A 13,939-nucleotide genomic window follows, 5' to 3' on the forward strand; every position below is an offset into this window, starting at 1 on the left:
GCTCACCTTTGCCTTCCTTTCCCAATCTTACATTCCTCTGCCCTTCCCTCCACACTCTAGCAACACTTAGCCTCTTTCACTTCATTAAATTCACTGCTTCTGCTATCTCATGGCCTATGCACATGCTATTTCTTCTACCTAGAAGAGACTTTTCTCCCTTCCTTTTTGTCTAATTAACTTCTATTTATCCTTCAAACCTCAGCTCAACATTACTTCTCTAAGGCAGGTCTTGGTTCACCCCTCAGATTAGGTCTGACATTTAAGTTACATATTCACGGAGCAACACATATCCCCCTCTCCCTACTTTCCACAATTATAATTTTTTAAAAATCATAGAATTACTTGTTCAATGTCTGTTTCTTCCATCAGAATGTACCCTTAAGGGCAGATACTGAGTCTATCTTGTTCAACATTGTATTATCAGTAGCAAGCACAGTGACTTACACACATAGTAGATGCTCAATAAATATTCAGTGAATACATACACTTTCAATATATGAAGACTACCTTTTTGCTCTTCTGCTCACTTATAGAGAATAATCCAATGAGTTTCCCCAGGCCAGATTTTGAGATAAGCATAAGCCACAGGGATGGTTTTGGTGCAGCTGTTTCTTACATCTGAAATACAGACAGGATAGTACTGGAGACAGAGGCACTGTAACTGCCTATGGACCCAGAAGAACATAATGAAGCAGATTATTCAATTAGCAGTATACTTGACAACCCATGTGTCAGAAATACCATTAAACTCCTGGACCAAAAACGTGGTCACATTATATAACAGAAGTGAATAATAATCCCACACTACATGAATCACATCCAAATAAGTGGAAATGCACCTATTCCTTCCTTCCACAAGACTCCCTAGAAAGAACTAACTCAAAATGGAATGTCACGGGGCAATTCTAGAAAAAATATTCCATCTTCTAATCCAGCTATGTATTCTGTATAACCAGACCTGTAGGAGCTTCCTGTCAATATAAAACCAAGAGAGGTTCCGGAAGAATTTGACAAGTCTGAGCTGTTTGAGTACTTTTGTGCTGAAAAGGGACAGCACCCATCCTGAATGTTGATTTTTCTCTTCAGAATTAGCTAGAATCAGATCTATCACATCACTGTCAATAATTCTGGATGTATAACGAAATGATACTAATACTGATAACAACAGTTCTAACAACTTCTACTTCTCACGCTTCACAGACAAGGACCATTCGAAGTGATTTTACACGTAGCTGCAGGCCGGGTGAGGTGGCTCGTGCCTGTAATCCCAGCACTTTGGGAGGCCAAGCTGGGCAGATCACTTGAGGCCAGGAGTTCAAGACCAGCCTGGCCAATATGGCTAAAACCCGTCTCTAGTAAAAAAACAAAAATTAGCCAGGCACAGTGATGCACTCCTGTAGTCCCAGCTACTTGGGAGGCTGAGGTAAGAAAATTGCTTGAACCCAGGAGGCAGAGGTTGCAGTGAGCTGAAATCACGCCACTGCACTCTAGCCTGGGCAACAGAGAGAGACTCTGTCTACAAAAAAAAAGTAATTTTTACATACAACTACACATTTCATGTGCACAATAGTTCTAGTGGCATTTTCTACTATTATCCCACTTTACAGATGAGTAAACATGCATAAAGAGGTTAAGTTCTTGGCTCAAGGTAACTCAGTTTTCCCAAAGTTGCACAAATCCAGATGGAACCAGAATTTGAATCCAGGCATGCTGAGTTATGAAGCTCACATTATCAGTACACTATATGACCTTATCTCTGCTTACCAGAGTTTGAATTTGAAATAAATGATCAAAGATCAAACGAAGGTTTGTTTGATCAGCCTGCACAATTACTTACGTGAGGAAGAAAGTAGCAGTCTTCTAGTTCTACAACTTTGTGATACAAGCTGGCATAAAAGGATCTGCATAGCTTGTTTGATTGAACGCTATCATTCCCAGGATCGTTCCTTTCTCTTTCCCTGTGCTCCATTCTTCACCACCCTGGTGTTACAGTCTGCTATCACAGTGGATGAAAATCAAACGCTTAGACACACAGAAAAATATGGATATGCTATCCACATGACGCTAAGATTAAAATGGCAGGAAGTAGAGAAAAATGATACTACGGGCAGCCAGGAGCTCCTCTCCTGACACCTCATGGCAGTGAAAGGCAAGTGTACACAGTCTTTTGAAGCTTCTTTCTTTCCTTAGTTGAATCATTTCAGGAGTGAACTGCGTACATTGTTAAAATATCCAGTGAGGGGTGGAAAGAATGGCACACTCTTATGGGAGCTTGAAAGGTCTCTGTTCTTCTCGTACACTTTAAAGTCAAGCTGGCTGTCTTTGGTGCAGTCGCTTTGGCAGGCCAAAATGTTTATGTGTTTTGAAGAAAATGATGTGTGTTCTTCTTTGTAGTTTTGCTAAGCATCTAAAAGCACAAAAGAGGGTCTTTTAAAAATGTAACTGCAATTGAAATGCCTGGAGAACAGAAGCAGAAATGGCTAGTGTAGGCCCCCTCCAGAGCTTTGAGCATGATGCTCAGACTGAAGGAGGATCAGAAGAACTCACCGGAGTTAACAAAAGCATTATTTATAAAAGCAGCAAAGTGTAAGAAGCTGATAGCCACGCTGGTAGTTAGACACAATATTTGCTGACTCTTTTTCAAATACGTTTTTGATAATAGCTAAGGAATCTGGCTAAGGTGGACATTACTTACGGTTCTGAGGTCATTAAAAATGCACACATCTATGTGTATATATGCTTCATCAAATGTGTATGTGGACTAAATGCATCAGAAGTCCTGCTAAATACTCTCAGAATCACTTCTATGAGACAATCAGTCCCACATTTTCAAGACTAAGGTTGTGGGGCTTTTCGAATAAGTTTTATTAAGAAATATAGTAAAGAAGCAGGTTTTCTCTTCTTCTAATCTGATGACATGAACATGCAGGCCCACTCTAGAGCTTTAAGGGAAAGCCCAGTGAATTTTAAGACCTAGGCCTCCAGGTTACAACTGTTTCTAGAATTTTACATTTTTTTCTTTTCATGCGTTTGTGGTTTCATAAGCAAAATCTCCTGCCCCTCATGTCTGATTCACCTGCTCCCAGGAAAAGATAATGCCCTTCCTGTTCATTTTCTGTGTTTGTTGTGAAGAAGATGGATGCAGATAGCATCGCCCTCTTCTTTCTGCATTTTCTCTGTCTACCTCCCTTCTCTGCCTTGGGCTTTGTCAGTTCCTTTCTCTCTACACTGTGTCTCTTTCAGTTCCAAAAATAGATCATTCAATTTAGGAAGAACAATTAACTGGAAAGAAAAAAAAATCTCAAGTATGGGGAGGCATTTCAGCTTCTCTATCAGGCATGAAGTAATTGGCAACACCACAGCAGCATCTTTACTGGGGATCCTGTTTCATTATTAAATGTGAGCTTCAGGAAAATCATGGACTCAGAAAAATTGGACTCACTTCTACAGGTCCCCAACACCTCCCTCGTCAGCTCCAAACGTGTCTAGAACAATGACACAAAGAAGACTTTACTGCTGGGATTTCGCCAGTGTTTGTACTAGATTTGCTCCATGCAGCACTCTTGGACATTTTGCGTGATTTCTCACCCAGTAAATATTTATCTTCTCAATACATTGACCTGTCCCTTGAAATCTTGTATGCCTAGAGCATTCTAATGGCGGCCAGGGGGATTTCACATAACGTTGTAGTCAACTTAGGGCAATGTTTCTCCAAGTGTGATCTTTAGAAACACCTAAATTAGAATCACTAGGGTCTTTGTTAAAAAGACAGATTCCTAGCCTACTTCTCAAACAGAATATTCAGGTGATTTTAATGGATTTGAGAAATGCCAACTTAAGGATTCTTCATAAAGCATGGCCTAGTTTACAAAGTTAAAAACCTTTTAAAAGGCCGGGCGCGGTGACTCAAGCCTGTAATCCCAGCACTTTGGGAGGCCGAGACGGGCGGATCACTAGGTCAGGAGATCGAGACCATCCTGGCTAACACGGTGAAACCCCGTCTCTACTAAAAAATACAAAAAACTAGCCGGGCAAGGTGGCGGGTGCCTGTAGTCCCAGCTACTCGGGAGGCTGAGGCAGGAGAATGGCGTGAACCTGGGAGGCGGAGCTTGCAGTGAGCTGAGATCTGGCCACTGCACTCCAGCCTGGGCGACAGAGCGAGACTCCGTCTCAGAAAAAAAAAAAAAACCTTTTAAAGCAGTGGTTCTCAACGGAGGGGATTTTGTCTTCTAGACCAAGGTCTATATATATTTTTGATTGTCAAAGGCAGAAGGGGTGTGCGGTTACTACTGGTATTTAGTGGGTGGAGTCCAGCAACAGTGAGAAATGTTTTACAATATATAGGAGAACTTCCCAGAACAAAGAATTATTCAACACAAAATGTTAATGGTGCTGACTTTGAGAAACCCTGCTATGGAGGGCTGGTCATTTCTGATCCCAATCTGGAATTCCCAGTCACTAGACAGATAAAAATTCTTAGAGCCACCTCTGAATTAAACTGATAATGAAGCTAAAACAAGGAGTAAGTTATTTTGGTATAAAAATAAAGTCAATTGAAAAACCATAGTCTGGTTTTCCAATGACTCCCTTTAAAAACCATACTAATATTACTGGAAGGTGACTGTAAGAGAAAGGGATGTAAACAATAACAGAATTGGAAAGAAGAAAATAGCAATAAGACAAGTCAACATATCATGGAAAATGAGAAATGCTTGAATCAATGCTATCTCATCTAGAATTCAAGTTCATCTATTCTGTTGAAAGTGTTTAGTTGGTGAGGAAAATGGTCAACGCAGGGCAATAAAAGGCAAGTTGACTTTTAGTGCTGCAACTAGAAAAGGCTCAGGAATGGGAAAACACTAGTTACTTCTGAAGGCAGGCTTGGACGGTGAAGGAAAAGTATTGTGTGAAATGTTGTAGAAGGAAAAAGTCTAGCCTGTAGATTTCTGCTATTTAACGTGGTTACCACTAGTCACATGTGGCTACTTAAATTATTAATTTAAATTAAATTAAATTTAGGCTAGGCTTGGTGGTTCACGCCTGTAATCTCAGACTTTGAGAGGCAGAAGTGGGCAACAGAGTGAGACCCTATCTCAAAAAAAAAAAAAAAAGAAAAGAAAAGAAAGAAAAAGAAAAGAAAATTACAAAAAACAAACACAGACTTCAAGAATTCCAGAGATTAGAATTATCAGAACCAAAATACTATATATATATACACACACACACAAGTGCACACACACTTGAATATATATATGTATATTTACACACATACATATATATACACCCACATACCACACAGTGATGTTTTGGTCAACAAAAACAGGTTGCCTAAGCCGGGTGCAGTGGCCCACACCTATAATCCCAGCACTTTGGGAGGCTGAGGTGGGTGGATAGCTTGAGCTCAGGAGTTTGAGACCAGCCCAGCCAATATGGCAAAACCCCGTCTCTACTAAAAACACAAAAATTAGCTGGGCGTGCTGGTGCGCACCTGTAGTCTCAGCTACTCTGGAGACTGAGGCAGGAGAATCACTTGAACCCGGGAGACGGAGGTCATGGTGAGCTGAGATCGCGCCACTGCACTCCAGCCTGGGTGACAGAGCAAGACTCCATCTCAAAAAAAAAACAAAAACAAAAACAGATCACATGCATGATGGTAGTCCCATAAGATTATAATGGAGCTGAAAAATATCTGTAGCCTAGTGACATCATAGCCATCATAACGCAGCAGCACAATGCAGAACTCATGTCTTTGTGGTGATGGCATAAACAAACCTGCTGCCAGTCCTATAGAAATATAGCACATACAACTACATACAGTTCATAATACTTCATAATGATAATAAACAACTATGCTAATGATTTATGTATTTACTATGCTATAATTTTTAATCATTATTTTACAGTATACTCCTGCTAATTATTTTTTTAAAAAATTAACTGTTAAGGTTGGGCGCAGTAGCTCATACCTGTAATTCCAGCAGTTTGGGAGGCCAAGATGAGCGGAACACGAGGTCAGGAGTTCAAGACCAGCCTGGCCAACATAGTGAAACCCCTATCTCTACTAAAAATAGAAAAAATTAGTGGGGTATGGTGGTGTGCGCCTGTAATCCCAGCTACTCAGGAGGCTAAAGCAGGAGAATCGCTTGAACCTGGGAGGCGGAGGTTGCAGTGAGCCGAGATCAGGCCACTGCACTCCAGCCCCGGCGACAGTGCAAGACTCCATCTCAAAAAAAAAATGAAAAAACAAATTAACTGTTAAACAGCTTCAGGCAAGTCTTTCAGGAGGTATTCCAGAAGAAAGCATTGCTATTGTAGGAGATGAGAGCTCCGTGTGTATTATTGCTCCTGGAGACCTTCCAGTGGGACAAGACATGGAGGTAGACAGTGATTCTGACCCTGTGTAGGCCCAGGGTAATGTATGTGCTCATGTCTTAGTTATTAACGAAAAGTTTTAAAAGTAAAAAAACTTAAAATAGAAAAAAGTTTATAGAATAAGGATATATAGGAAGAAAATATTTTTGTACAACTTTACAATCTGTGTTTAAGCTAAGTGTTATTACAAAAGATTCAAAAAGCTAAGGAAAATTTAAAAGTGTATAAAGTTAAAAATTACAGTAAGCTATGGATAATTTATTATTGAATAAAGATTTTTTTTTTTTTTTTTTTTTTAAAAACAGAGTCTAACTCTGTCACCCAGGCTGGAGTGCAGTGGCGTGATCTTGGCTCACTGTAGCCTCTGCCTCCTGGGTTCAAGTGATTCTCCTGCCTCAGCCTCCCAAATAGCTGGGACTACAGGCACATGCAAACACACCCAGCTAATTTTTATGTTTTTGGTAAAGACAGGGTTTCACTATGTTGGCCAGGCTGGTCCTGAACTTCTGAGCTCAAGCAATCTACCTGCCTCATCCTCCCAAAGTGCTGGGATTACAGACATGAGCCATCATGTCCAGCCTTTTTTAAACATTTTCTTTTATTAGAGACAGGGTCTCACTATGTTTGTTGCCCAGGCTGGTCTCAAACTCCCGGGCTCAAGCTATCCTCCTGCCTCAGGCTCCCAAAGTACTGGGGTTATAGGCATCAGTCACCGTGCAAGGCAATTTATTTTATTATGCTCCATAATTTATATTTATAATACAACAGTATTTTAAATGTACTAAATACTACAAAATAATTTATTTTTATTTTCTTTTATTTTTTAGGGACTTTCCAGGAAAAAAAAAAAAAAAAAAAACCAACAGCCTGATAGACAAATTCTAAAAGAGCTGTAATACTACAAAATAATTTTTAAGACAGTAAATTATTTCCAATCTAGAATTCTATACTCAACCAAACTGTCAATCAAGTATGAGGGTAATAATCGAGAATAAATACATAGATACATAAGATAGCCAAAAATTTCCTTCCCATGTACTCTATTAATATTAGGGACTAAGCTAAGAAACAGGAAAATTTGGGATCCAGGAAACTGGGGATCCTATCCAAGGGAGTTAGTGTTCAGGATATGGTAAGGCGGAGTTTCAGGATGTCAGCTGGAAGCCACAGTACAGATTACAGCAGAAGTATGGAGAGTATGGAGAGTTCAAAGAAAGATATTCTTTCTTTTTTTTTTTTTTTTTGAGACAGAGTCTTGCTGTGTCTCCCAGACTGGAGTGCAGTGGTGCGATCTCGGCTCACTGCAAGCTCCACCTCCCAGGTTCACGCCATTCTCCAGCCTCAGCCTCCCAAGTATCTGGGACTACAGGCGCCCGCCACCACACCCAGCTACTTTTTTGTATTTTTAGTAGTGACGGAGTTTCACTGTGTCAGCCAGGATGGTCTCGATCTCCTGACCTCATGATCCACCCGCCTCAGCCTCCCAAAGTGGGGGGATTACAGGCGTGAGCCACCATGCCCAGCCAAAAGATATTTTCAATAAGCAATTAGAACTAATGGATTACATGATGCATTTGATCCTGTGGAATGGCATTTAGAGTTCTGTAAGATTCGAAAACATTAGTGATAGGTACAAAGAAAAAAAAAATTTTAAAGGACAACTACTAATTGCAGATTTTTTTTTAACTACAGAGAAATGAAAACGTACTATTAGATCACACGACTTAGCTATAAGAAATATTTACATTGTAAGGCCAGGTGCGGTGGCTCACCCTGTAATCCCAGCACTTTGGGAGGCTGAGGTGGGAGGATCGCCTGAGCTCAGGAGTTTGAGGACAGCCTGGGCAAAATGGCAAAACCCCATCTCTACAAAAAATACAAAAATTAGCTGGGTGTGGTGGCGCACACCTGTAGTCCCAGCTACTCGGGAGACTGAGGTGGCACAATTGCTTGAGCCCAGGAGGTAGAGGTTGCACTGAGCCGACACCGCATCACTGCACTCCAGCCTGGGTGACAGTTGAGACTCTGTCTCAAAAATAAAAAAAGAAAAAAGAAAACAAAAGAGAAAGAAGAGAAGAGAAGAGGAAAAGAAAAGGAAAAAGAAAAGAAATAAAGTAAGGACTCTGTCCTGATTAAAACAGAAAATATGATAGAGCTGTATTGGAAGGTTGGGGAGGATGATCTGTAAGGATAGGGGTAATGTAAGACAGCTAACTCTTAAACTTGGATGGTAGGAAATTAATACAATGTTTTAACTGAAAAAGAAATAGCAATTTAAGCGTAAGTGTGCTATTTAAATATAGGAGCCCATTAAAAAAAATACCATAAAAGTATCTAGCATTGCAGGTTATTGTTGCCTCTGGGAAGTGGGATTCCAGTGAAAGGGACAAAGGGAGGACTAAGGCTCTTGGTTAAATGCATTAAAGTAGAACCGGACATCTTAAATTATGTAAATGTTACTTTGATTTAAAAACAAAAATAAAAATAAAAATTAGGCCGGGTTCTGTGGCTCATACCTGTAATCCCAGCACTTTGGGAAGCCAAGGCCAGTGGATTGCTTGAGCCCAGGAGATGGAGAGTAGCCTGGGCAACATGGCAAAACCCCGTCTCTACCAAAAATACAAAAGAATTAGCCTGTTGGCGTGGTGGGTTGCACCTGTACCCCCAGCTATTTGAGGGGCTACAGTGGGAGAATCACTTAAGCCCAGGGAGGTGGAGACTTCAGTGAGCTGTGATTGAGATACTGCACTCCAGCCTGTTGACAGAGTGAGACACTGTCTCAGAAAACCAATAAAAATAAATGTAAAAATTGCAACCAATTGGCCGGACACGGTGGCTCATGCCTATAATCCCAGCACTTTGGGAGGCCGAAGTGGGTGAATCATCTGAGGTCAGGAGTTCGAGACCAGCCCGGCTAACATGGTGAAACCCCGTTTCTACAAAAAATACAAAAAAATTAGCCGGGCAAGGTGGCGTGCACCTGTAGTCCCAACTACTTGGGAGGCTGAGGCAAGAGAATTGCTTGAACCCAGGAGGCGGAGGTTGCAGTGAGCCAAGATCGCACCATTGCACTCCAACTTGGACAACAGGAGCAAAACTCTGTCTCAAAAAAAAAAGCAACCAATTTAAGACATAATGCACCAATAGCAAGGAGTCTTTCCATAAATTTGTTATCATTCCAAATATATGCTTTAGTTCCAAGGCAATTATTACCTTGCCAATCTTTGGGTGGCAATCAGATTTTTCAGCAGTATATATTTCAGTGAACTCTAGAAATATACTAATGTTTACAACCTTTAACAAGTCATAGTGAGATAGGCATGGGACTCAACTTCAGAAACAGGCCTAGGACATCCGACCAAATTGAGAACTTGCTAAAACAGGGATGAGGCAGAAGCAGCTTTCCATAAGACACGTGCACCAGTGCACTACCTCAGTTTACCATTGCCATGGCAACACCTGGAAGTTACCACCCCTTTCCATAGCAACGACCTGATAACCCAGAAGTTACCACGCTTTTCTAGAAATTTCTGTATAAATCACCTCTTAATTTGCATGTAATTACAAATAGGTATAAATATGAGTGCAACACTGCCTCTGAGCTGCTCCTCTGGGCACACCGCCTATGGGATAGCCCTGCTCCAAAAGGAGCAGTAGCTCTGCTGCTGCTGTGCACTGCAATTGTGTCTATTAGGCCCTCATATTTTCTGGTTTATTTGATATTAGACCGAATATTATAGTTTTCTTTGAAAAAAATGGAGTTTTTCATTGACAGAATCTTATTAATATGTGTAGTTACTAGAAACTTTCACTTTCAATCGCCCAACCACCGCACCCCTTCCTGAGTCTATCAGTATGTATTTATGTGCCTTTTTCTTTTCTTTCTTTTTTTTTTTTTGAGACGGAGTCTCACTCTGTCGCCCAGGCTGGAGTGCAGTGGCGCGATCTCGGCTCACTGTAAGCTCCGCCTCCCGGGTTCACACCATTCTCCTGCCTCAGCCTCCTGAGTAGCTGGGACTACAGGCGCCCGCCACCGCACCCGGCTAATTTTTTTTTGTATTTTTAGTAGAGACGGGGTTTCACCGTGTTAGCCAGGATGGTCTCGATCTCCTGACCTTGTGATCCGCCCGCCTCGGCCTCCCAAAGTACTGGGATTACAGGCCTGAGCCACCGCACCCGGCTTCTTCTTTTTTTTTTTTTTAAAGAGTCAGGGTCTCTGTCTTGACCCAGGCTAGGGTACAGTCTTGACCCAGGCTAGAGTCAGGGTCTCTGTCTTGACCCAGGCTAGGGTACCCAGGCTAGGGTACAGGCTAGGGCACACCATAGCTTACTGTAACCTTGAACTCCTAGGCTCAAGCAGTTCTCCCACCTCAGCCTCTGCAGTAGCTAGGACTACAGGCTTGTGCCACCATTCCTAATTGTTTTTATTTTTGTAGATATGAGGTCTCGCTATGTTGCCTAGGTTGGTTTCGAATTCCTGTCCTCAAACAATCCTCGCACCTCAGCCTCCCAATGTTTCACTTAGTACTTACTTTTTAAAACCTGACTTGAGAATGTATTACCCACTTATTCTGGGTCCTAGGCATTACTAGATTATTGATCATAACTCTCCAAGGTTGGTATTATATTTATTTAGTTTTGTTTTGTTTTGTTTTTTTGAGATGGAGTCTTGCTCTATTGCCCAGGCTGGAATGCAATGGCGTGATCTCGGCTCACTGCAACCTCCGCCTCCCGGGTTCAAGTAATTCTCCTGCCTCAGCCTCCCAAGTAGCTGGGATTACAGGCACCCACCACCACACGTGGCTAATTTTTCTATTTTTAGTAGAGATGGGGTTTCACCATGTTGGTCAGGCTGGTCTGGAACTCCTGACCTCAAATGATCTGCCCACCTCGGCCTCCCAAAGTGCCAGGATTACAGGTGTGACCCACTGCACCCAGGCTATATTTATTTTATAGAAGAGAAAATGGAGGCTCTGGAGTTTAGTACATTGAATTGTGTCCCCAAAAAAGACAGTTGGGGTCCTTACTGGAGTCCTTACCTTCAGTACCTGTGAATGTTTTTGTAAGTCTAAACATGCTCAAATGCGGTCATACTGGATTAGGGTAGGCCCTAAATTCAATGACTCATGTCCTAAACCCAGTGACTGGAGAGGGAGATTTGGAGACACAGAGATCCAGAGTAAAGATTCCTGTGTCAAAATGAAGGCAGAAATTGGAATGATATATCCCAGCACTTTGGGCGGCCGAGGTGGGAAGATCATCTGAGGTCAGGAGTTCGAGACCAGCCTGATCAATATGGTGAAACTGCAACTCTACTAAAATTACAAAAATTAGCCAGGCATGGTGGCGGGCACCTGTAGTCCCAGCTACTCAGGAGGCTGAGGCAGAAGAATCACTTGAATCCGGGAGGCAGAAGTTGCAGTGAGCTAAGATCCTGCCACTGCACTCCAGCCTGGGTGACTGTGCAAGACTTGGTCTAAATAAATAAATAAATAAAATAAAAAGATAGCTGTTAATCTTATTGTTGAAAGTAATGTATGAATTTCTTCTGACCATTTTTGAGATTTTTTTTCCATTGTTTTTCAGCGTTATACCATCACGTACCTAGGTGTGGTTTTAATTTATCCTGATATAAGTTCATAGATATTCTTGGATTTTTGGCTTGATACCTTTCATCAGCTTTGGAAAATTTTCTGTCAATTTCTTTTCACGTAGCAGTTTTTCCCCTAATTTCTCTCTCCTCCCCTTCAGGACTTCTATTACAAGTATATTAAATCTTGCTGTCATGTTCTATTTATTTTGTAGGGTCTTTCATTTCCACCTCTTTTCTTTCTGCTTCAGTCTCTACTGACCTTTCTTCTGGTCTTCTGGCTTACCAGTGCCCTCTTTAGCTCTTTCGTTTTCCTAGTAAACTTAAAAAAAAAAAAAAAGAAGAAGAAGCAGGGTCTCACTTGGGTGCCCAGGCTGGAGTTGTGATCATAGCTCACTGCAATCTTGAACTCCTGGGGTCAAACAATCCTACCGCCTCATCCTCCTGGGTAGCTAAGACCACAGATGAGTGCCATTTATGCTCAGCTTTTTTTTTTGGAGATACAGGAGGTTACTATATTGCCCAGGCTGGTGTCAAACTCCTAGCCTCAAGCAATGCTCTGGTCTTTGCCTCCCAAAGCACTGGGATTACAAGGATAAGCTACCATGCCCAGCCACACTCACTCTTTTTTTTTTTTTTTTTTTTTTTTTTGAGGCAAGGTCTCACTCTGTCACCCAGGTTATGGTGCAGTGGCATGATCATGGCTCACTGCAGCCTCAACTTCCCAGGCTCCAGTGATCTTCCCACCTCAGCTTCTGGAGTAGCTGGGACCACAGGTGTGCACCACCACACCTAGCTTATTTGGGGTAGGGATGGGGTTTCACCATGTTACCCAGGCTGATCTTGAACCCCTGGGCTCAAGCAATCTACCCACCTCAGCCTCACAAAGTGCTGGGATAACAGGCGTGAGCCACCATACCTGGCCCACCTTTTTTTTTTATTTTGCTTTGTTTTTTTTTTTTTTTTCAATTTGAGAGCAGGTACTGTTCATTAACTGACCAGCTTAGAAAAATAATCATGGTAGACACCTTAGTTCATTCTTCTAATAAGCCTGTTGATCTGGTTCTCCCTGTTGCCAGCATCTCCACCTTCTACAAAATGGGTGGTCTTTTTCTTCATTCCACCTCTTAGAGAAGATAATTTGAAGGGCCACAGGAAGTTATTTGCCTCTTTGAAGCGTTTTCCAACAGTATAGATCTCATGAGTCAGATCCTCCACGCAGATGATACCATATTTACCAAGAGATCGAGCAATCAAAGCGTTATTTGTCAAAGCAATTCGCTTCTTATTGATTTTGCCATAGCCACGCTTGTAAATAGCTCATTTACTGACTTCAGATTGGGGTACCCCCATGCAATATATGGCTCTACAATCCTCAGCACGTTAATCGAAGCCTTGTTGAGCTTCACAAAGATTCCCTTGAAGATTTGACGAAGGCGAAGAAGCTGCAATACCTTTCGGACCTTTGGGCTCACGCCACAGATACCTCTGATTCTGATGACAAATGTCAATTTGGGTTCAGCAGGTACATAGAAGTTGCCAGCTTTTCTTGCCATCCTCGCCATTCGAATTTCAGTTCTGTACATCTGCCTATATTCCTTGTGATAGTGCTTCGCTTTTTCATGGATAAGCTTCCTCCTTGCCTTTCGAAGCATCTTTTGGGCAAACTTCTTTCTCAGGTGCTTGATCTTCAGCTCTGCAAAATTCCTTCGCTTTTTCTTAAGAGCTTCTGCCACAGCAGGAACCTTCTTCTTCTTCTCTTCTACACCCTCCATGGTTCCGGCCAGAAAAAGGCTGTTTTGTTTTTTAATTAACCCCATATACATTTTTATTGTTCTCCTTAATAGCTTTTTCTCCAGAGTGCTTTTTACAATCTAACATACTATTTACGAATTTGTTTACATTTGTTTATTATTACTAGAATATGTGCTCCAGGATGGTCAATGTTGTCTGTTTTGTTTAAAGCTGTATCCCTAA

At 41.7% G+C, this 13,939-nt stretch overlaps 1 pseudogene; it reads right to left on the bottom strand.

Moving 5' to 3' along the window:
- Positions 1–12,991: 12,991 nt before the first annotated feature.
- On the bottom strand, positions 12,992–13,737 carry LOC111539202 (annotated as a pseudogene).
- Between the last annotated feature and the right edge of the window lie 202 nt (positions 13,738–13,939).

The sequence above is a fragment of the Piliocolobus tephrosceles genome, chromosome 1, assembly GCF_002776525.5.
Source record: "Piliocolobus tephrosceles isolate RC106 chromosome 1, ASM277652v3, whole genome shotgun sequence".
NCBI classification, from domain to species: domain Eukaryota; kingdom Metazoa; phylum Chordata; class Mammalia; order Primates; family Cercopithecidae; genus Piliocolobus; species Piliocolobus tephrosceles.